The sequence below is a fragment of the Oncorhynchus kisutch genome, unplaced genomic scaffold, assembly GCF_002021735.2.
Source record: "Oncorhynchus kisutch isolate 150728-3 unplaced genomic scaffold, Okis_V2 Okis01b-Okis20b_hom, whole genome shotgun sequence".
In the NCBI taxonomy this organism is placed as follows: Eukaryota; Metazoa; Chordata; class Actinopteri; order Salmoniformes; family Salmonidae; genus Oncorhynchus; species Oncorhynchus kisutch.
Genome location: NW_022261978.1, coordinates 14,999,660 through 15,024,348, shown reverse-complemented (window position 1 = coordinate 15,024,348; position 24,689 = coordinate 14,999,660). Strand labels below are relative to the sequence as shown.

General features: G+C 44.8%; 1 protein-coding gene across 2 annotated transcripts in view; it reads left to right on the top strand.

The window, feature by feature from the left end:
- Nucleotides 1-5,207: 5,207 nt before the first annotated feature.
- Nucleotides 5,208-24,689, top strand: part of zgc:112980 (uncharacterized) — a 74,484-nt gene continuing 55,002 nt past the window's right edge. Inside the window, exons 1-7 of one of the 2 annotated variants that reach the window (XM_031811566.1) lie at nt 5,208-5,395; nt 7,463-7,572; nt 11,930-12,062; nt 12,366-12,459; nt 13,260-13,361; nt 13,515-13,563; nt 13,972-14,141. The gene's annotated coding sequence lies outside the window, so the exon portion shown is untranslated. Of the gene's footprint in view, nt 5,396-7,462; nt 7,573-11,929; nt 12,063-12,365; nt 12,460-13,259; nt 13,379-13,514; nt 13,564-13,971; nt 14,142-24,689 lie in introns of those variants that run through there. The other variant, XM_031811567.1, reaches the window with a different exon arrangement.

Here is a 24,689-nt window from a genome sequence, read left to right as displayed (position 1 = left end):
GCAGTACAGCATCGGCCTGTGTAATTACATCACATGACCTCATTACATCCCTGCAGCATCGGCCTGTGTAATTACATCACATGACCTCATTACATCCCTGCAGCATCGGCCTGTGTAATTACATCACATGACCTCATTACATCCCTGCAGCATCGGCCTGTGTAATTACATCACATGACCTCATTACATCCCTGCAGTACAGCATCGGCCTGTGTAATTACATCACATGACCTCATTACATCCCTGCAGCATCGGCCTGTGTAATTACATCACATGACCTCATTACATCCCTGCAGTACAGCATCGGCCTGTGTAATTACATCACATGACCTCATTACATCCCTGCAGCATCGGCCTGTGTAATTACATCACATGACCTCATTACATCCCTGCAGCATCGCCCTGTGTAATTACATCACATGACCTCATTACATCCCTGCAGCATCGGCCTGTGTAATTACATCACATGACCTCATTACATCCCTGCAGCATCGGCCTGTGTAATTACATCACATGACCTCATTACATCCCTGCAGCATCGGCCTGTGTAATTACATCACATGACCTCATTACATCCCTGCAGCATCGGCCTGTGTAATTACATCACATGACCTCATTACATCCCTGCAGCATCGGCCTGTGTAATTACATCACATGACCTCATTACATCCCTGCAGCATCGGCCTGTGTAATTACATCACATGACCTCATTACATCCCTGCAGCATCGGCCTGTGTAATTACATCACATGACCTCATTACATCCCTGCAGCATCGGCCTGTGTAATTACATCACATGACCTCATTACATCCCTGCAGCATCGGCCTGTGTAATTACATCACATGCAAGTACATATAAATGTTCAATAAATTCAGTTATATTGAGCTCATTTCAGTTATATTGAGCTCATTTCAGTTATATTGAGCTCATTTCAGTTATATTGAGCTCATTTCAGTTATATTGAGCTCATTTCAGTTATATTGAGCTCATTTCAGTTGAGCTCAACTGTCTGTCATTTCTGCCTCTATATTTCATGGAACAAATGTTTTCATGTATTGATGTAAATAATGTTTTATTGTGTTTATGAATCTGGAACAGAGACCTTGGTCTCAGCATTGACTCCCTGTCTGAATAAAGACACCTTGGTCTCAGCATTGACTCCCTGTCTGAATAAAGACACCTTGGTCTCAGCATTGACTCCCTGTCTGAATAAAGACACCTTGTTCTCAGCATTGACTCCCTGTCTGAATAAAGACACCTTGGTCTCAGCATTGACTCCCTGTCTGAATAAAGACACCGTGGTCTCAGCATTGACTCCCTGTCTGAATAAAGACACCTTGGTCTCAGCATTGACTCCCTGTCTGAATAAAGACACCTTGTTCTCAGCATTGACTCCCTGTCTAAATAAAGACACCTTGTTCTCAGCATTGACTCCCTGTCTAAATAAAGACACCTTGGTCTCAGCATTGACTCCCTGTCTAAATAAAGACACCTTGGTCTCAGCATTGACTCCCTGTCTGAATAAAGACACCTTGGTCTCAGCATTGACTCCCTGTCTGAATAAAGACACCTTGTTCTCAGCATTGACTCCCTGTCTCTAAATAAAGACACCGTGGTCTCAGCATTGACTCCCTGTCTGAATAAAGACACCTTGGTCTCAGCATTGACTCCCTGTCTGAATAAAGACACCTTGGTCTCAGCATTGACTCCCTGTCTGAATAAAGACACCTTGGTCTCAGCATTGACTCCCTGTCTAAATAAAGACACCTTGGTCTCAGCATTGACTCCCTGTCTGAATAAAGACACCTTGTTCTCAGCATTGACTCCCTGTCTAAATAAAGACACCGTGGTCTCAGCATTGACTCCCTGTCTGAATAAAGACACCGTGGTCTCAGCATTGACTCCCTGTCTAAATAAAGACACCTTGTTCTCAGCATTGACTCCCTGTCTAAATAAAGACACCTTGGTCTCAGCATTGACTCCCTGTCTGAATAAAGACACCTTGTTCTCAGCATTGACTCCCTGTCTAAATAAAGACACCGTGGTCTCAGCATTGACTCCCTGTCTAAATAAAGACACCTTGGTCTCAGCATTGACTCCCTGTCTGAATAAAGACACCTTGTTCTCAGCATTGACTCCCTGTCTAAATAAAGACACCTTGGTCTCAGCATTGACTCCCTGTCTGAATAAAGACACCTTGGTCTCAGCATTGACTCCCTGTCTAAATAAAGGCACCTTGGTCTCAGCATTGACACCCTGTTTAAATAAAGACACCTTGGTCTCAGCATTGACTCCCTGTCTAAATAAAGACACCTTGGTCTCAGCATTGACTCCCTGTCTGAATAAAGACACCTTGGTCTCAGCATTGACTCCCTGTCTGAATAAAGGCACCTTGTTCTCAGCATTGACTCCCTGTCTGAATAAAGACACCTTGGTCTCAGCATTGACTCCCTGTCTGAATAAAGACACCTTGGTCTCAGCATTGACTCCCTGTCTAAATAAAGGCACCTTGGTCTCAGCATTGACACCCTGTTTAAATAAAGGCACCTTGATCTCAGCATTGACTCCCTGTCTAAATAAAGACACCTTGGTCTCAGCATTGACTCCCTGTCTGAATAAAGACACCTTGGTCTCAGCATTGACTCCCTGTCTAAATAAAGACACCTTGGTCTCAGCATTGACTCCCTGTCTAAATAAAGACACCTTGGTCTCAGCATTGACTCCCTGTTTAAATAAAGACACCTTGGTCTCAGCATTGACTCCCTGTCTAAATAAAGACACCTTGGTCTCAGCATTGACTCCCTGTCTGAATAAAGACACCTTGGTCTCAGCATTGACTCCCTGTTTAAATAAAGACACCTTGGTCTCAGCATTGACTCCCTGTCTAAATAAAGACACCTTGGTCTCAGCATTGACTCCCTGTCTGAATAAAGACACCTTGGTCTCAGCATTGACTCCCTGTCTAAATAAAGACACCTTGGTCTCAGCATTGACTCCCTGTCTAAATAAAGACACCTTGGTCTCAGCATTGACTCCCTGTCTAAATAAAGACACCTTGGTCTCAGCATTGACTCCCTGTCTCTAAATAAAGACACCTTGGTCTCAGCATTGACTCCCTGTCTGAGTAAAGACACCTTGGTCTCAACATTGACTGTCTGTCAACCTTGGGCTCCTGTAGCACCGCAGGAGAACATTCCTGGTCCGTTCACTGGTTCTCCTTCACCGGGTCTTTGACAGTTCAGCGTTCAAGAAGAACCAGGTATGGAGACACTAGACTCTCCCTCTCCACACTGGCCGAGCTGGGAGCGACCCTGGCTGGGAGGACTTCAGGTCTGGCCTCTCCCTCTCCACACTGGCCGGGCTGGGAGGACTTCAGGTCTGGACTCTCCCTCTCCACACTGGCCGGGCTGGGAGCGACCCTGGCTGGGAGGACTCCAGGTCTGGCCTCTCCCTCTCCACACTGGCCGGGCTGGGAGGACTTCAGGTCTGGACTCTCCCTCTCCACACTGGCCGGGCTGGGAGGACTTCAGGTCTGGACTCTCCCTCTCCACACTGGCCGGGCTGGGAGAGACCCTGGCTGGGAGGACTTCAGGTCTGGACTCTCCCTCTCCACACTGGCCGGGCTGGGAGAGACCCTGGCTGGGAGGACTTCAGGTCTGGACTCTCCCTCTCCACACTGGCCGGGCTGGGAGAGACCTGGGCTGGGAGGACTCCAGGTCTGGTCTCTCCCTTCCACACTGGCCGGGCTTGGAGAGACCTGGGCTGGGAGGACTCCAGGTCTGGTCTCTCCCTTCCACACTGGCCGGGCTGGCAGGACTTCAGGGCCGCTGGTCCTTGCAGAAGACCACCTCAGTGCTGCAGGAGATGCTGTACCGGGAAGAGAGGCAGGAGGCTGGGCAGGAGGTTGGACAGGAGGAGAGGAGGATGAGGGAGGAGGAAGAGAGGCAGGAGGAGAGGAGGATGAGGGAGGAGGAAGAGAGGCTGGGCACAAGGAGTAGAGGCAGGAGGAAGAAAGGGAGGAGAATAGGCAGGAGGCCGGGCAGTGTAATGACATCACACAGTCCTGGTACTTGTGTGTAATGACTCATCAGCGAAAACAACATAGTAATGTCAGGCAGCCTGTCATTTTTGTGTTTATACTTTTTCATAACGACAACCACAATGGATAAAATGACTGGCGGAGAAACAATTGGAACCATTTCCATGTTTTGACCACAAGGTTTTATGGGTAGTATGACATTTCCACTGTTGGGGCTCAACAATGGCACGGATACAACGATGAGCCCTCTATTCATCTCTATGGTAATTACACCCGTAGAGATATAATGAATAGAACGGTCTTGGAACCTCTAACCCCTGGCAATCTGACCGGTGAACCCATTGGTGGACACACACAATGGCTGCCTGGTATTGTGATGCGATCATTTCCGTGGTAATGTAGAATGTTCATTCTGTTGACGTTTAACTGATGTGCTTCATGCAATGGAAGGTATTGTTTTGTAATGTTTTCTATTGGATTTTTCTGGGATGATTTGTATTTATTAAGGATCCCCATGAGATGACCCCCCCCCCCCCCCCCCCCCCCCCCCCTCTTCCTGGGGGTCCAGCAACATTAAGGCAGTTATGTAGTCATGGCTCTATGTAGTACTGTGCACCTCCCATAGTCTGTTCAGGACAAACCTCTGGTGGCATGTCTTGTAAGCTGTGTGCTAGTCGTTTAAACAGACACCTCGGTGGATTCAACATGTCAATACTGCTCACAAATACAAGTAGTGATGAAGTCAATCTCTCCTCCACTTTGAACCAGGAGAAATTAACATGCATATTATTAATGTTAGCTCTCTGTGTACATTTAAGGGCCAGCCAAATCAACAAATCCCAGCACATATTGATGGGTACACTTCCTGCTTTGCCCCTATGTGCTCGCAATGTCTGCCAGTCCAACCATTATGCCATCGTTGGGGACAGCCGTTCTATCCATTATATTATATTTCTATGATTATACCCTTTTCGTCTGGGTCGTCACTCTTTACTATTGCCACAAAGTCATAACCCCGCTTAAACCTTAAACCTTAATCGAACTTTAAATGAAGACCCAAAAAGTTGAATACATTTTTTTTACGACGAAAATCCAATTTTTTAACGTTGTTGCCGTGGTAACTAGGGAACGCTTCTTGGCCGGTCGCCAAGGTGACGCGGTATCCGTCACGTCCGGTCTGAGGTTTCCGGAACCTGGCGCTAAAAAATAAATTCAACAGGAAAACAGAAGTCGTGAGAAGGATAAACTACTTTTAATTAATTTACTCCTTATATATATTACATCTAACGGTGTCAGGTTTCTCACTCTTTATAACCCGTATTGTCAACTAAGAAGTGATCCACTTTTCAAGCAAAGGTAACTTTAACTAACTAGTCACATCCGCTTTTGATACTCCTTTAACTACAGTCAGAGACCGTATGAAAATAAACATGTGTTTTCTCTGGTCAAAGTTGTGTGTTTTGGGTTGTGTCGAGGCTGAGTTAGTTGGTTAGATATTGAATAGGATTAGTTAGCCTCTGTGCACCTTCATCAATTATCTATTTATCTCCACCATTCAGAATTGAAAGTAATAGTTTGTTTCCCCCCCTAACTAGTGACATTAAACTAGTTGTTTACAGATCATTGAAGTTGAAGCCGTGGGGTTTATAGTGAAGGATATACAATGCAGTGTGTGGTTTAAAGTGAAGGATATACAATGCAGCGTGTTGTTTATAGTGAAGGATATACACTGCAGTGTGGTTTATAGTGAAGGATATACAATGCAGCGTGTGGTTTATAGTGAAGGATATACAATGCAGCGTGTGGTTATAGTGAAGGATATATAATGCAGCGTGTGGTTTATAGTGAAGGATATACAATGCAGTGTGGGGTTTATAGTGAAGGATATACAATGCAGTGTGGTTTATATTGAAGGATATACAATGCAGTGTGGGGTTTATAGTGAAGGATATACACTGCAGTGTGGGGTTTATAGTGAAGGATATACACTGCAGTGTGGGGTTTATAGTGAAGGATATACACTGCAGTGTGGGGTTTATAGTGAAGGATATACAATGCAGTGTGGGGTTTATAGTGAAGGATATACAGTGCAGTGTGGTTTATAGTGAAGGATATATAATGCAGTGTGGGGTTTATAGTGAAGGATATACACTGCAGTGTGTGGTTTATAGTGAAGGATATACAATGCAGTGTGTGCTTTATAGTGAAGGATATACACTGCAGTGTGGGGTTTATAGTGAAGGATATACAATGCAGTGTGCTTTATAGTGAAGGATATACACTGCAGTGTGGTTTATAGTAAATGATATACAGTGCAGTGTGGTTTATAGTGAAGGATATATAATGCAGTGTGGTTTATAGTGAAGGATATACACTGCAGTGTGGTTTATAGTGAAGGATCTACAATGCAGTGTGGGGTTTATAGTGAAGGATATACACTGCAGTGTGGTTTATAGTGAAGGATATACACTGCAGTGTGGTTTATAGTGAAGGATATACACTGCAGTGTGGTTTATGGTGAAGGATATATAATGCAGTGTGTGGTTTATAGTGAATGATATATAATGCAGTGTGTGGTTTATAGTGAAGGATATATAATGCAGTGTGGGGTTTATAGTGAAGGATATACAATGCAGTGTGGGGTTTATAGTGAAGGATATATAATGCAGTGTGTGGTTTATAGTGAAGGATATACACTGCAGTGTGGTTTATAGTGAAGGATATATAATGCAGTGTGGGGTTTATAGTGAAGGATATATAATGCAGTGTGGTTTACAGTGAAGGATATATAATGCAGTGTGGTTTATAGTGAAGGATATATAATGCAGTGTGGTTTATAGTGAAGGATATATAATGCAGTGTGGGGTTTATAGTGAAGGATCTATAATGCAGTGTGGTTTATAGTGAAGGATATATAATGCAGTGTGGTTTATAGTGAATGATATATAATGCAGTGTGGTTTATAGTGAATGATATATAATGCAGTGTGGTTTATAGTGAATGATATATAATGCAGTGTGGTTTATAGTGAATGATATATAATGCAGTGTGGGGTTTATAGTGAAGGATATATAATGCAGTGTGGGGTTTATAGTGAAGGATATATAATGCAGTGTGGTTTATAGTGAAGGATATATAATGCAGTGTGGTTTATATTGAAGGATCTATAATGCAGTGTGGTTTATAGTGAATGATATATAATGCAGTGTGGGGTTTATAGTGAAGGATATATAATGCAGTGTGGGGTTTATAGTGAAGGATATATAATGCAGTGTGGTTTATAGTGAAGGATATATAATGCAGTGTGGTTTACAGTGAAGGATATATAATGCAGTGTGGTTTATAGTGAATGATATATAATGCAGTGTGGTTTATAGTGAAGGATCTATAATGCAGTGTGGTTTATATAAATATATTTTGCAGGTTGTTTGTAGACATGAATCCAGAAGACGTGGTTATCATTCTCAGTGATGATGATGATGATGTGTCCATCAACGACTCGGTCTACATCGTCGAAGACATCCAGAACAACGGTAAGACGTCAGCAAAAACAGTTTGTAGGAAGATAAAAGGGGAAAGAACAGGGAAGTGAAAGGAGAGAACTCAAGATAACCACGTCAGCACTTCCTAAAAGCCAGAGTGTCAACCTCTGTGAACTTTAGTCCAGTGCTTTCTATATCTATATCATCTATATCATCGATACCATCTATATCTATATAATCTATATCTATATCAACTATATCTATATCATCGATACCATCTATATCTATATCAACTATATCTATATCAGCTATATCATCGATAACATATAGCTATATCATCTATATCATCGATACCATCTATATCTATATCAACTATATCTATATCATCTATATCATCGATACCATATATATCTATATCATCTATATCATCGATACCATATATATCTATATCATCTATATCATCGATACCATCTATATCTATATCATCTATATCTATATCAACTATATCTATATCATCGATACCATCTATATCTATATCAACTATATCTATATCATCTATATCATTGATACCATATATATCTATATCATCTATATCATCGATAACATACCTATATCATCTATATCTATATCATCAATACCATATATATCTATATCATCTCTATCTATATCATCGATACCATATATCTATATCATCTATATCATTGATACCATATATCTATATCATCTATATCTATATCATCAATACCATATATATCTATATCATCTCTATCTATATCATCTATATCATCGATACCATCTATATCTATATCAACTATATCTATATCATCTATATCATTGATACCATATATATCTATATCATCTATATCATTGATACCATATATATCTATATCAGCTATATCATCGATAACATACCTATATCATCTATATCTATATCATCAATACCATATATATCTATATCATCTCTATCTATATCATCGATACCATATATCTATATCATCTATATCATTGATACCATATATCTATATCATCTCTATCTATATCATCGATACCATATATATCTATATCATCGATACCATATATCATCTATATCTATTTTATATATCTATATCATCTACATCTATATAATCAATTCCATATATATCTATATCATCTATATCATCTACAGCTATATCATCAATGCCATATATATCTATATCATCGATACCATATATCATCTCTATCTATTTCATATATCTATATCATCAATGCCATATATATCTATATCATCGATACCATATATCTATATCATCTATATCTATATAATCTATATCTATATCATCAATGCCATATATATCTATATCATCGATACCATATATCTATATCATCTATATCTATATAATCTATATCTATATCATCAATGCCATATATATCTATATCATCGATACCATATATCTATATCATCTACATTTATATAATCTATATCTATATCATCGATACCATATATCATCTATATCATCTACATCTATATCAGCTACATATATATAATCGATGCCATATTTATCTATATAATCTATATCATCTACATCTATATAATCAATGCCATATATCTATATAATCTATATCATCTACATCTATATAATCAATGCCATATATCTATATAATCTATATCATCTACATCTATATAATCAATGCCATATATCTATATAATCTATATCATCTACATCTATATCAGCTACATCTATATAATCAATGCCATATATCTATATCATCTATATCATCTACAGCTATATAATCGATTCCATATATCTATATCATCTATACCTATATCATCAATGCCATATATATCTATATCATCTATATCTATATCATCAATGCCATATATATCTATATCATCTATACCTATATCATCAATGCCATATATATCTATATCATCTATACCTATATCATCAATGCCATATATATCTATATCATCTATACCATATATATCTATATCATCTATACCATATATATCTATATCATCTATACCATATATATCTATATCATCTATACCATATATATCTATATCATCTATACCATATATATCTATATCATCTACATCTATATAATCAATGCCATATATATCTATATCATCTATACCATATATATCTATATCATCTACATCTATATAATCAATGCCATATATATCTATATCATCTACAGCTATATAATCGATGCCATATATATCTATATCATCTACATCTATATAATCAATGCCATATATATCTATATCATCTATACCATATATATCTATATCATCTACATCTATATAATCAATGCCATATATATCTATATCATCTATACCATATATATCTATATCATCTACATCTATATAATCAATGCCATATATATCTATATCATCTATACCATATATATCTATATCATCTACATCTATATAATCAATGCCATATATATCTATATCATCTATATCTATATCATCTATATCATCTATACCATATATATCTATATCATCTATTTCATCTACATCTATATAATCGATGCCATATATATCTATATCATCTACATCTATATAATCAATGCCATATATATCTATATCATCGATAACATAATTCTATATCATCTATATCTATATAATCAATGCCATATATATCTATATCATCGATAACATAATTCTATATCATCTATATCTATATCATCTATACCATCTATATCTATATCATCTATACCATCTATATCTATATCATCTATACCATCTATATCTATATCATCTATATCATATATATCTATATCATCTATACCATATATATCTACATCATCTATATATATATCTACATGGTCCGTTCAATACAGCCACAGCAGGGATGACGGGCTTCATTCTCCCTTCATTTCTGAAGAAAATCACTAACAGGCCGATTGACTTGAGTCTCCTTCAACTTCCGAGTGCCTATCTAATATAACAATACAACTAAATCATTTGAATGATTTGAGCTGAAGTCTGTGTTGCACTTTGAATAATCAACCGCAGACATGCCGTGCCTGTCTGAACTCTGAACTCTGAACCAGTCTGGAAGCGGACTGTTGTATTTATGAAGGCGGTAGGAGAGCAACTGTGGGTAGGTCTGCTTAATGTGTCTGTGTGTGTGTGTGTGTGTGTGTGTGTGTATACACAGTGTACAAAACATTAGGAACACCTGCTCTTAAACACCTGCTCTTTTTAAGGAGGTATATCAGATTTAATATTGCAAACTGAAGCTTCCATCAATGTAATTGTCTTCAGCATTTCCAATCCCCCATATATTTTTTTGTAAATATATCATGCAGTAGATCAGTCTAAACCCCTGTGGGCTCTGTATCCGCTGTGTATATAGTATACCCAGTAGATCAGTCTAAACCCCTGTGGTCTCTGTATCCCCTGTGTATATAGTATACCCAGTATATCAGTCTAAACCCCTGTGGTCTCTGTATCCCCTGTGTATATAGTATACCCAGTAGATCAGTCTAAACCCCTGTGGTCTCTGTATCCCCTGTGTATATAGTATACCCAGTAGATCAGTCTAAACCCCTGTGGGCTCTGTATCCGCTGTGTATATAGTGTACCCAGTAGATCAGTCTAAACCCCTGTGGTCTCTGTATCCTCTGTGTATATAGTATACCCAGTAGATCAGTCTAAACCCCTGTGGTCTCTGTATCCCCTGTGTATATAGTATACCCAGTAGATCAGTCTAAACCCCTGTGGTCTCTGTATCCCCTGTGTATATAGTATACCCAGTAGATCAGTCTAAACCCCTGTGGTCTCTGTATCCCCTGTGTATATAGTGTACCCAGTAGATCAGTCTAAACCCCTGTGGTCTCTGTATCCCCTGTGTATATAGTATACCCAGTAGATCAGTCTAAACCCCTGTGGTCTCTGTATCCCCTGTGTATATAGTATATCCAGTAGATCAGTCTAAACCCCTGTGGTCTCTGTATCCCCTGTGTATATAGTATACCCAGTAGATCAGTCTAAACCCCTGTGGTCTCTGTATCCCCTGTGTATATAGTATACCCAGTAGATCAGTCTAAACCCCTGTGGTCTCTGTATCCCCTGTGTATATAGTATACCCAGTAGATCGGTCTAAACCCCTGTGGTCTCTGTATCCCCTGTGTATATAGTATATCCAGTAGATCAGTCTAAACCCCTGTGGTCTCTGTATCCCCTGTGTATATAGTATACCCAGTAGATCAGTCTAAACCCCTGTGGTCTCTGTATCCCCTGTGTATATAGTATACCCAGTAGATCAGTCTAAACCCCTGTGGTCTCTGTATCCCCTGTGTATATAGTATACCCAGTAGATCAGTCTAAACCCCTGTGGTCTCTGTATCCCCTGTGTATATAGTATACCCAGTAGATCAGTCTAAACCCCTGTGGTCTCTGTATCCCCTATGTATATAGTATACCCAGTAGATCCGTCTAACTGCAGCAGGTCACATGATCCTGAAGGAGAAGAGGACCTGGTCGTTACCTTCTGTCAGAGAGGAGAGGTGCTGCCTCACGCACGCTATGACTGTACCGCACACACCTTCACGTGAGTCACGCGCACACCTTCACGTGGGAGACACACACACACACACCTTCACGTGAGAGACACACACCTTCACGTGAGAGACACATACCTTCACGTGGGAGACACACACACACAGACCTTCACGTGAGAGACACACACCTTCACGTGAGAGACACACACACACACCTTCACGTGAGAGAGACACACACTTTCACGTGAGACACACCTTCACGTGAGAGAAACACACACATATTTTCACGTGAGAGACACACACACACACACACTTCTCTGCTTTCTAACATCAGTCTGTCTCCTCTCCTCCAGACCAACAGACAGTGATGTAGGAGGACCAATAGAATCCAACCAGCTCTTCTGTCACCAGTGCTTCTGTTACGTCTGTGACAAGGTCGCCTCGGAGGTGAGCTGTGTGAGGGAGACGTGAAGGTGAACTCTGTAGAGCTGTGTGAGGGAGACGTGAAGGTGAACTCTGTAGAGCTGTGTGAGGGAGACGTGAAGGGGAACTCTGTAGAGCTGTCAGAGAGACGTGAAGGTTAACTCTGTAGAGCTGTCTCAGAGAGACGTGAAGGTGAACTCTGTAGAGCTGTCTCAGAGAGATGTGAAGGTGAACTCTGTAGAGCTGTCTCAGAGAGACGTGAAGGTGAACTCTGTGGAGCTGTCTCAGAGACGTGAAGGTGAACTCTGTGGAGCTGTCTCAGAGAGACGTGAAGGTAAACTCTGTAGAGCTGTCTCAGAGAGACGTGAAGGTAAACTCTGTAGAGCTGTCAGAGAGACGTGAAGGTAAACTCTGTAGAGCTGTCTCAGAGAGACGTGAAGGTAAACTCTGTAGAGCTGTCAGAGAGACCTGAAGGTAAACTCTGTAGAGCTGTCTCAGAGAGACCTGAAGGTAAACTCTGTAGAGCTGTCTCAGAGAGACCTGAAGGTAAACTCTGTAGAGCTGTCAGAGAGACCTGAAGGTAAACTCTGTAGAGCTGTCTCAGAGAGACGTGAAGGTAAACTCTGTAGAGCTGTCAGAGAGACCTGAAGGTAAACTCTGTAGAGCTGTCTCAGAGAGACGTGAAGGTAAACTCTGTAGAGCTGTCTCAGAGAGACGTGAAGGTAAACTCTGTAGATCTGTCAGAGAGATGCGGTGTTGATTACAGTCGGCTGACCGAGAGCTTTTCTTTTCTCTGTGTGTGTGTGTGTGTGTGTGTGCTGCAGTGTTCTGTGTGGACTGTGTCAGGAGTGTGCCACTGCAACGCCCATAAGAGGAGTGTGTTCTGGAGCAACAAGAGAGACAAGGTGGTTCTGGGATACCTTCAGGTCAGTTTAACCTTCAGGTCAGTTTAACCTTCAGGTCAGTTTAACCTTTAACCTTCAGGTCAGTTTAACCTTTACCCTCCTGTCTGTCTGCCTGTCTGTCTGCCTGCCTGTCTGTCTGTGTGTGTGTCTAAATTCTCATTTAACTTTCTGCAGATGTTTAACTTCAACCTGCTGGAGATCGACAGCGACCTCCGACTGGCAGGTAGACCAAGACACACACACACACACACACACACACGCACGCACACACAATGTCCATCCATTACTACACACACACACACACACACAATGTCCATCCATTACTACACACACACACACACAATGTCCATCCATTACTACACACACACACACACACACACACGCACACACACACACACAATGTCCATCCATTACTACGAGCCCGACACACACACACACACACACACACACAATGCCCATCCATTACTACGAGCCCGACACACACGCACACACACACAATGCCCATCCATTACTACGAGCCCGACACACACACACACACACACACACACACACACACACACACACACACACACACACACACACACACACACACACACACACACACACACACGTCTGTGTTCTGTGTGTGTAGAGTCCTTACTGCTGCAGTTGGAGGAGGAGTTGTCCAAGGAGTACGCCTCCTTCCAGAGGGGCGTGGCTGTGAGGGGGATTGGCTGTCCAATGTGCCTGTCACTGCCACACAGCCAATCGTTTGGAATGCGGGAACTGCCAATCAAATCACCTGCTGCTACTGGTCTACGAGTAAGACTCCCTTGTTCCATTGTTAATATCTTGTTACTATGGGGACTGTTACTATGGGGATTATTACCATGGGGAGTAGTAAGGGGGACTATGTTGGACTGGGGAGTATTGCCATGTTGTACTGGGGACTGGGGAGTATTATCATGTTGGACTGGGGACTGGGGAGTATTACCATGTTGGACTGGGAGTATTACCATGTTGGACTGGGGAGTATTACCATGTTGGACTGGGGAGTATTACCATGTTGGACTGGGGACTGGGGAGTATTACCATGTTGTACTGGGAGTATTATCATGTTGGACTGGGGACTGGGGAGTATTACCATGTTGGACTGGGGAGTATTACCATGTTGGACTGGGGAGTAGAGTATTACCATGTTGGACTGGGGAGTATTACCATGTTGGATTGGGGAGTATTACCATGTTGGACTGGGGAGTATTACCATGTTGGACTTTCCCGAGTATTACCATGTTGGACTGGGGAGTATTACCATGTTGGACTGGGGAGTATTACCATGTTGGACTGGGGAGTATTACCATGTTGGACTGGGGAGTATTACCATGTTGGATTGGGGAGTATTACCATGTTGGACTGGGGAGTATTACCATGTTGGACTTTCCCGAGTATTACCATGTTGGACTGGGGAGTATTACCATGTTGGACTGGGGAGTATTACCATGTTGGACTGGGGAGTGTTACCATGTTGGACTGGGGAGTATTACCATGTTGGACTGGGGACTGGGGAGTATTACCATGTTGGACTGGGGACTGGGGAGTATTACCATGTTGGACTGGGGACTGGGGAGTATTACCATGTTGGACTGGGGAGTATTACCATGTTGGACTGGGGAATGGGTAGTATTACCATGTTGGATTGGGGAATGGGGAGTATTACCATGTTGGACTGGGGAATGGGGAGTATTACCATGTTGGACTGGGGAGTATTACCATGTTGGACTGGGGACTGGGGAGTATTACCATGTTGTACTGGGGAGTATTACCATGTTGGACTGGGGAATGGGGAGTATTACCATGTTTGACTGAGGAGTATTACCATGTCGCACTGGGGAGTATTACCATCCATGTTGGACTGGGGATTATTACCATGTTGGACTGGGGAATGGGGAGTATTACCATGTTGGACTGGGAGTATTACCATGTTGGACTGGGGACTGCGGAGTATTACCATGTTGGACTGGGGAGTATTACCATGTTGGAATGGGGAGTATTACCATGTTGTACTGGGGAGTATTACCATGTTGGACTGGGGAATGGGGAGTATTAACATGTTTGACTGGGGAGTATTACCATGTTGGACTGGGGACTGGGGAGTATTGCCATGTTGGACTGGGGACTATTACCATGTTGGTCTGGGGACTGGGGAGTATTACCATGTTGGACTGGGGACTGGGGAGTTTTACCATGTTGGACTGGGGACTGGGGAGTATTACCATGTTGGACTGGGGAGTATTACCATGTTGGACTTGGGACTGGGGAGTATTACCATGTTGGACTGGGGAGTATTACCATGTTGGACTGGGGAGTATTACCATGTTGGACTGGGGAGTATTATCATGTTGGACTGGGGACTGGGGAGTATTACCATGTTGGACTGGGGACTGGGGAGTATTACCATGTTGGACTGGGGAGTATTACCATGTTGGACTTGGGAATGGGGGAGTATTACCATGTTGGACTTGGGAATGGGGAGTATTACCATGTTGGACTGGGGATTATTACCATGTTGGACTGGGGATTATTACCATGTTGGACTGGGGAGTATTACCATGTTGGACTGGCATGGGGAGTATTACCATGTTGGACTGGGGAGTATTACCATGTTGGACTGGGGAGTATTACCATGTTGGACTGGGGAGTATTACCATGTTGGACTGGGGAGTATTACCATGTTGGACTGGGGAGTATTACCATGTTGGACTGGGGAGTATTACCATGTTGGACTGGGGAGTATTACCATGTTGGACTGGGGAGTATTACCATGTTGGACTGGGGAGTATTACCATGTTGGACTTGGGACTGGGGAGTATTACCATGTTGGAATGGGGAGTATTACCATGTTGGACTGGAGAGTATTACCATGTTGGACTGGGGAGTATTACCATGTTGGACTGGGGACTGGGAGTATTACCATGTTGGACTGGGGAGTATTACCATGTATGACTGGGGAGTATTATCATGTTGGACTGGGGACTATTACCATGTTGGACTGGGAGTATTACCATGTTGGACTGGGGAGTATTACCATGTTGGACTGGGGAGTATTACCATGTTGGACTGGGAGTATTACCATGTTGGACTGGGGAGTATTACCATGTTGGACTGGGGAGTATTACCATGATGGACTGGGGAGTATTACCATGTTGGACTGGGGAGTATTACCATGTTGGACTTGGGACTGGGGAGTATTACCATGTTGGACTGGGGAGTGTTACCATGTTGGACTGGGGAGTATTACCATGTTTGGACTGGGGAGTATTACCATGTTGGACTTGGGACTGGTGAGTATTACCATGTTGGACTGGGGAGTATTACCATGTTGGACTGGGGAGTATGACCATGATGGACTGGGGAGTATTACCATGTTGGACTGGGGAGTATTACCATGTTGGACTTGGGACTGGGGAGTATTACCATGTTGGACTGGGGAGTGTTACCATGTTTGACTGGGGAGTATTACCATGTTGGACTGGGGAGTATTACCATGTTGGACTGGGGAGTATTATCATGTTGGACTGGGGACTGGGGAGTATTACCATGTTGGACTGGGGAGTATTACCATGTTGGACTGGGGAGTATTACCATGTTGGACTGGGGGATATTACCATGTTGGACTTGGGAATGGAGAGTATTACCATGTTGGACTGGGTAGTGGTACCATGTTGGACTGGGGAATGGGGAGTATTACCATGTTGGACTGGGGAGTATTACCATGTTGGACTGGGGAGTATTACCATGTTGGACTGGGGAGTATTACCATGTTGGACTGGGGACTGGGGAGTATTACCATGTTGGACTGGGGAGTATTACCATGTGTGGACTGGGGAGTATTACCATGTTGGACTGGGGAGTATTACCATGTTGGACTGGGAGTATTACCATGTTGGACTGGGGACTGGGGAGTATTACCATGTTGGACTGGGGAATGGGGAGTATTATCATGTTGGACTGGGGAGTATTACCATGTTGGACTGGGGACTGGGGAGTATTACCATGTTGGACTGGGGAATGGGGAGTATTACCATGTTGGACTGGGGAATGGGGAGTATTAACATGTTGTACTGGGGAATGGGGAGTGGGGAGTATTACCATGTTGGACTGGGGAATGGGGAATGGGGAGTATTACCATGTTGGACTGGGGAATGGGGAATGGGGAGTATTACCATGTTGGACTGGGGAATGGGGAATGGGGAGTATTACCATGTTGGACTGGGGAATGGGGAGTATTACCATGTTGGACTGGGGAGTGTTACCATGTTGGAATGGGGAATGGGGAGTGTTACCATGTTGGACTGGGGAATGGGGAGTATTACCATGTTGGACTGGGGAATGGGGAGTATTACCATGTTGGACTGGGGAATGGGGAGTATTACCATGTTGGGACTGGGGAGTATTACCATGTTGGAATGGGGACTGGGGAGTATTACCATGTTGGACTGGGGAGTATTACCATGTTGGACTGGGGAGTATTACCATGTTGGACTGGGGAGTATTACCATGTTGGACTGGGGAGTATTACCATGTTGGACTGGGGAGTATTACCATGTTGGACTGGGGAGTATTACCATGTTGGACTGGGGAGTATTACCATGTTGGACTTGGGACTGGGGAGTATTACCATGTTGGAATGGGGAGTATTACCATGTTGGACTGGAGAGTATTACCATGTTGGACTGGGGAGTATTACCATGTTGGACTGGGGACTGGGGAGTATTACCATGTTGGACTGGGGAGTATTACCATGTATGACTGGGGAGTATTATCATGTTGGACTGGGGACTATTACCATGTTGGACTGGGGAGTATTACCATGTTGGACTGGGGAGTATTGCCATGTTTGACTGGGGAGTATTACCATGTTGGACTGGGGAGTATTACCATGTTGGACTGGGGAGTATTACCATGTTGGACTGGGGAGTATTACCATGATGGACTGGGGAGTATTACCATGTTGGACTGGGGAGTATTACCATGTTGGACTGGGGAGTATTACCATGTTGGACTTGGGACTGGGGAGTATTACCATGTTGGACTGGGGAGTGTTACCATGTTGGACTGGGGAGTATTACCATGTTGGACTGGGGAGTATTACCATGTTGGACTTGGGACTGGTGAGTATTACCATGTTGGACTGGGGAGTATTACCATGTTGGACTGGGGAGTATGACCATGATGGACTGGGGAGTATTACCATGTTGGACTGGGGAGTATTACCATGTTGGACTTGGGACTGGGGAGTATTACCATGTTGGACTGGGGAGTGTTACCATGTTTGACTGGGGAGTATTACCATGTTGGACTGGGGAGTATTACCATGTTGGACTGGGGAGTATTACCATGTTGGACTGGGGACTGGGGAGTATTACCATGTTGGACTGGGGAGTATTACCATGTTGGACTGGGGAGTATTACCATGTTGGACTGGGGGATATTACCATGTTGGACTTGGGAATGGAGAGTATTACCATGTTGGACTGGGTAGTGTTACCATGTTGGACTGGGGAATGGGGAGTATTACCATGTTGGACTGGGGAGTATTACCATGTTGGACTGGGGAGTATTACCATGTTGGACTGGGGAGTATTACCATGTTGGACTGGGGACTGGGGAGTATTACCATGTTGGACTGGGGAGTATTACCATGTGTGACTGGGGAGTATTACCATGTTGGACTGGGGAGTATTACCATGTTGGACTGGGAGTATTACCATGTTGGACTGGGGACTGGGGAGTATTACCATGTTGGACTGGGGAATGGGGAGTATTATCATGTTGGACTGGGGAGTATTACCATGTTGGACTGGGGACTGGGGAGTATTACCATGTTGGACTGGGGAATGGGGAGTATTACCATGTTGGTCTGGGGACTGGGGAGTATTACCATGTTGGACTGGGGAATGGGGAGTATTAACATGTTGTACTGGGGAATGGGGAGTGGGGAGTATTACCATGTTGGACTGGGGAATGGGGAATGGGGAGTATTACCATGTTGGACTGGGGAATGGGGAATGGGGAGTATTACCATGTTGGACTGGGGAATGGGGAATGGGGAGTATTACCATGTTGGACTGGGGAATGGGGAATGGGGAGTATTACCATGTTGGACTGGGGAATGGGGAGTATTACCATGTTGGACTGGGGAGTGTTACCATGTTGGAATGGGGAATGGGGAGTGTTACCATGTTGGACTGGGGAATGGGGAGTATTACCATGTTGGACTGGGGAATGGGGAGTATTACCATGTTGACTGGGGAATGGGGAATGGGGAGTATTACCATGTTGGACTGGGGAGTATTACCATGTTGGACTGGGAATGGGGACTGGGGAGTATTACCATGTTGGACTGGGGACTGGGGAGTATTACCATGTTGGACTGGGAGTGTTACCATGTTGGACTGGGGAATGGGAGTATTACCATGTTGGACTGGGGAATGGGGAGTATTACCATGTTGGACTGGGGAATGGGAGTATTACCATGTTGGAATGGGGAGTGGGGAGTATTACCATGTTGGACTGGGGAATGGGGATTTGGGGAGTATTACCATGTTGGACTGGGGAATGGGAATGGGGTATTACCCATGTGGACTGGGGAGATGGGGAGATGGGGAGTTTACCATGTGGACTGGGAATGGGGAATGGGAGTATTACCATGTTGGACTGGGGAATGGGGAATGGGGAGTATTACCATGTTTGGACTGGGATGGGAATGGGGAGTATTACCATGTTGGACTGGGGAATGGGGGAGTATTACCATGTTGGACTGGGGAATGGGGAATGGTATTACCATGTTGGACTGGGGAATGGGGAGTATTACCATGTTGGACTGGGGAGTATTACCATGTTGGACTGGGGAATGGGGAGTATTACCATGTTGGACTGGGAATGGGGGAATGGGGAGTATTACCATGTTGGACTGGGGACTTGGGGAATGGGGAGTATTACCATGTTGGACTGGGGACTGGGGAGTATTACCATGTTGGACTGGGGAGTATTACCATGTTGGACTGGGGAGTATTACCATGTTGGACTGGGGGAATGGGGAGTATTACCATGTTGGACTGGGGACTGGGGAATGGGGAGTATTACCATGTTGGACTGGGGAATGGGGAGTATGACCATGTTGGACTGGGGAATGGGGAATGGGGAGTATTACCATGTTGGACTGGGGACTGGGGAATGGGGAGTATTACCATGTTGGACTGGGGACTGGGGAGTATTACCATGTTGGACTGGGGAGTATTATCATGTTGGACTGGGAGTATTACCATGTTGGACTGGGGAGTATTACCATGTTGGACTGGGGACTGGGGAGTATTACATGTTGGACTGGGGACTGGGGAGTATTACCATGTTGGACTGGGGAGTATTACCATGTTGGACTGGGGACTGGGGAGTATTACCATGTTGGACTGGGGAGTTTACCATGTTGGAGTGGGGAGTATTACCATGTTGGACTGGGGAGTGGGGAGTATTACCATGTTGGACTGGGGAATGGGGAATGGGGAGTATTACCATGTTGGACTGGGGAATGGGGAGTATTACCATGTTGGACTGGGGACTGGGATGGGGAGTGGGGAGTATTACCATGTTGGACTGGGGACTGGGGAGTATTAACCATGTTGGACTGGGGAGTGTTACCATGTTTGACTGGGGCTGGGAGTATTACCATGTTGGACTGGGGAGTATTACCATGTTGGACTGGGGACTGGGGAGTATTACCATGTTGGACTGGGGAGTATTACCATGTTGGACTGGGGACTGGGGAGTATTACCATGTTGGACTGGGGAGTGTTACCATGTTGGACTGGGGACTGGGGAGTATTACCATGTTGGACTGGGGAGTATTACCATGTTGGACTGGGGACTTGGGGAGTATTACCATGTTGGACTGGGGACTGGGGAGTATTACCATGTTGGACTGGGGAATGGGGAGTATTACCATGTTGGACTGGGGGAATGGGGAATGGGGAGTATTACCATGTTGGACTGGGGAATGGGGAGTATTACCATGTTGGACTGGGGAGTATTACCATGTTGGACTGGGGAATGGGGAGTATTACCATGTTGGACTGGGGAATGGGGAATGGGGAGTATTACCATGTTGGACTGGGGACTGGGGAATGGGGAGTATTACCATGTTGGACTGGGGACTGGGGAGTATTACCATGTTGGACTGGGGAGTATTACCATGTTGGACTGGGGAGTATTACCATGTTGGACTGGGGAATGGGGAGTATTACCATGTTGGACTGGGGACTGGGGAATGGGGAGTATTACCATGTTGGACTGGGGAATGGGGAGTATTACCATGTTGGACTGGGGAATGGGGAATGGGGAGTATTACCATGTTGGACTGGGGACTGGGGGAATGGGGAGTATTACCATGTTGGACTGGGGACTGGGGAGTATTACCATGTTGGACTGGGGAGTATTATCATGTTGGACTGGGGAGTATTACCATGTTGGACTGGGGAGTATTACCATGTTGGACTGGGGACTGGGGAGTATTACCATGTTGGACTGGGGACTGGGGAGTATTACCATGTTGGACTGGGGAGTATTACCATGTTGGACTGGGGACTGGGGGAGTATTACCATGTTGGGACTGGGGAGTATTACCATGTTGGAGTGGGGAGTATTAACCATGTTGGACTGGGGAGTGGGGAGTATTACCATGTTGGACTGGGGAATGGGGAATGGGGAGTATTACCATGTTGGACCTGGGGAATGGGGAGTATTACCATGTTGGACTGGGGACTGGGGAATGGGGAGTGGGGAGTATTACCATGTTGGACTGGGGACTGGGGAGTATTACCATGTTGGACTGGGGAGTGTTACCATGTTGGACTGGGACTGGGGAGTATTACCATGTTGGACTGGGGAGTATTACCATGTTGGACTGGGGACTGGGGAGTATTACCATGTTGGACTGGGGAGTATTACCATGTTGGACTGGGGACTGGGGAGTATTACCATGTTGGACTGGGGAGTGTTACCATGTTGGACTGGGGACTGGGGAGTATTACCATGTTGGACTGGGGAGTATTACCATGTTGGACTGGGGACTGGGGAGTATTACCATGTTGGACTGGGGACTGGGGAGTATTACCATGTTGGACTGGGGAGTATTACCATGTTGGACTGGGGAGTGGGGAGTATTACCATGTTGGACTGGGGAGTGGGGAGTATTACCATGTTGGACTGGGGAATGGGGAATGGGGAGTATTACCATGTTGGACTGGGGAGTGGGGAGTATTACCATGTTGGACTGGGGGAATGGGGAGTATTACCATGTTGGACTGGGGAATGGGGAGTATTACCATGTTGGACTGGGGACTGGGGAATGGGGAGTGGGGAGTATTACCATGTTGGACTGGGGACTGGGGAGTATTACCATGTTGGACTGGGGAGTATTACCATGTTGGACTGGGGAGTATTACCATGTTGGACTGGGGACTGGGGAGTATTACCATGTTGGACTGGGGACTGGGGAGTATTACCATGTTGGACTGGGGACTGGGGAGTATTACCATGTTGGACTGGGGAGTATTACCATGTTGGACTGGGGAATGGGGAGTATTACCATGTTGGACTGGGGAGTATTAACCATGTTGGATGGGGACTGGGGAGTATTACCATGTTGGACTGGGGACTGGGGGAGTATTACCATGTTGGACTGGGGAGTATTACCATGTTGGACTGGGAGTATTACCATGTTGGACTGGGGAGTATTTCCATGTTGGACTGGGAGTATTACCATGTTGGACTGGGGAATGGGGAATGGGGATTATTACCATGTTGGACTGGGGAATGGGGAGTATTACCATGTTGGACTGGGGAGTATTACCATGTTGGACTGGGGAATGGGGAGTATTACCATGTTGGACTGGGGACTGGGGAGTGGGGAGTGGGGAGTATTACCATGTTGGACTGGGGAATGGGGACTGGGGAATGGGGAGTATTACCATGTTGGACTGGGAATGGGGAGTATTACCATGTTGGACTGGGGAATGGGGAGTATTACCATGTTGGACTGGGGAGTATTACCATGTTGACTGGGGAATGGGGAGTATTACCATGTTGGAATGGGGACTGGGGAGTATTACCATGTTGGACTGGGGACTGGGGAGTATTACCCATGTTGGACTGGGGAATGGGGAATGGGGAGTATTACCATGTTGGACTGGGGAATGGGGAATGGGGAGTATTACCATGTTGGACTGGGGAATGGGGAGTATTACCAGGTTGGACGGGGAATGGGGAATGGGGAGTATTACCATGTTTGTACTGGGAGTATTACCATGTTGGACTGGGGAATGGGGAGTATTACCATGTTGGACTGGGGAATGGGGAATGGGGAGTATTACCATGTTGGACTGGGGACTGGGAATGGGGAGTATTACCATGTTGGACTGGGGACTGGGGAGTATTACCATGTTGGACTGGGGAGTATTACCATGTTGGACTGGGGAGTATTACCATGTTGGACTGGGGAATGGGGGAGTATTACCATGTTGGACTGGGGACTGGGGAAATGGGGAGTATTACCATGTTGGACTGGGGAATGGGGAGTATTACCATGTTGGACTGGGGAATGGGGAATGGGGAGTATTACCATGTTGGACTGGGGACTGGGGAATGGGGAGTATTACCATGTTGGACTGGGGACTGGGGAGTATTACCATGTTGGACTGGGGAGTATTATCATGTTGGACTGGGGAGTATTACCATGTTGGACTGGGGAGTATTACCATGTTGGACTGGGGACTGGGGAGTATTACCATGTTGGACTGGGGACTGGGGAGTATTACCATGTTGGACTGGGGAGTATTACCATGTTGGACTGGGGACTGGGGAGTATTACCATGTTGGACTGGGGAGTATTACCATGTTGGAGTGGGGAGTATTACCATGTTGGACTGGGGAGTGGGGAGTATTACCATGTTGGACTGGGGAATGGGGAATGGGGAGTATTACCATGTTGGACTGGGGAATGGGGAGTATTACCATGTTGGACTGGGGACTGGGGAATGGGGAGTGGGGAGTATTACCATGTTGGACTGGGGACTGGGGAGTATTACCATGTTGGACTGGGGAGTGTTACCATGTTGGACTGGGGACTGGGGAGTATTACCATGTTGGACTGGGGAGTATTACCAGTTGGACTGGGGACTGGGGAGTATTACCATGTTGGACTGGGGAGTATTACCATGTTGGACTGGGACTGGGGAGTATTACCATGTTGGACTGGGGAGTGTTACCATGTTGGACTGGGGACTGGGGAGTATTACCAATGTTGGACTGGGAGTA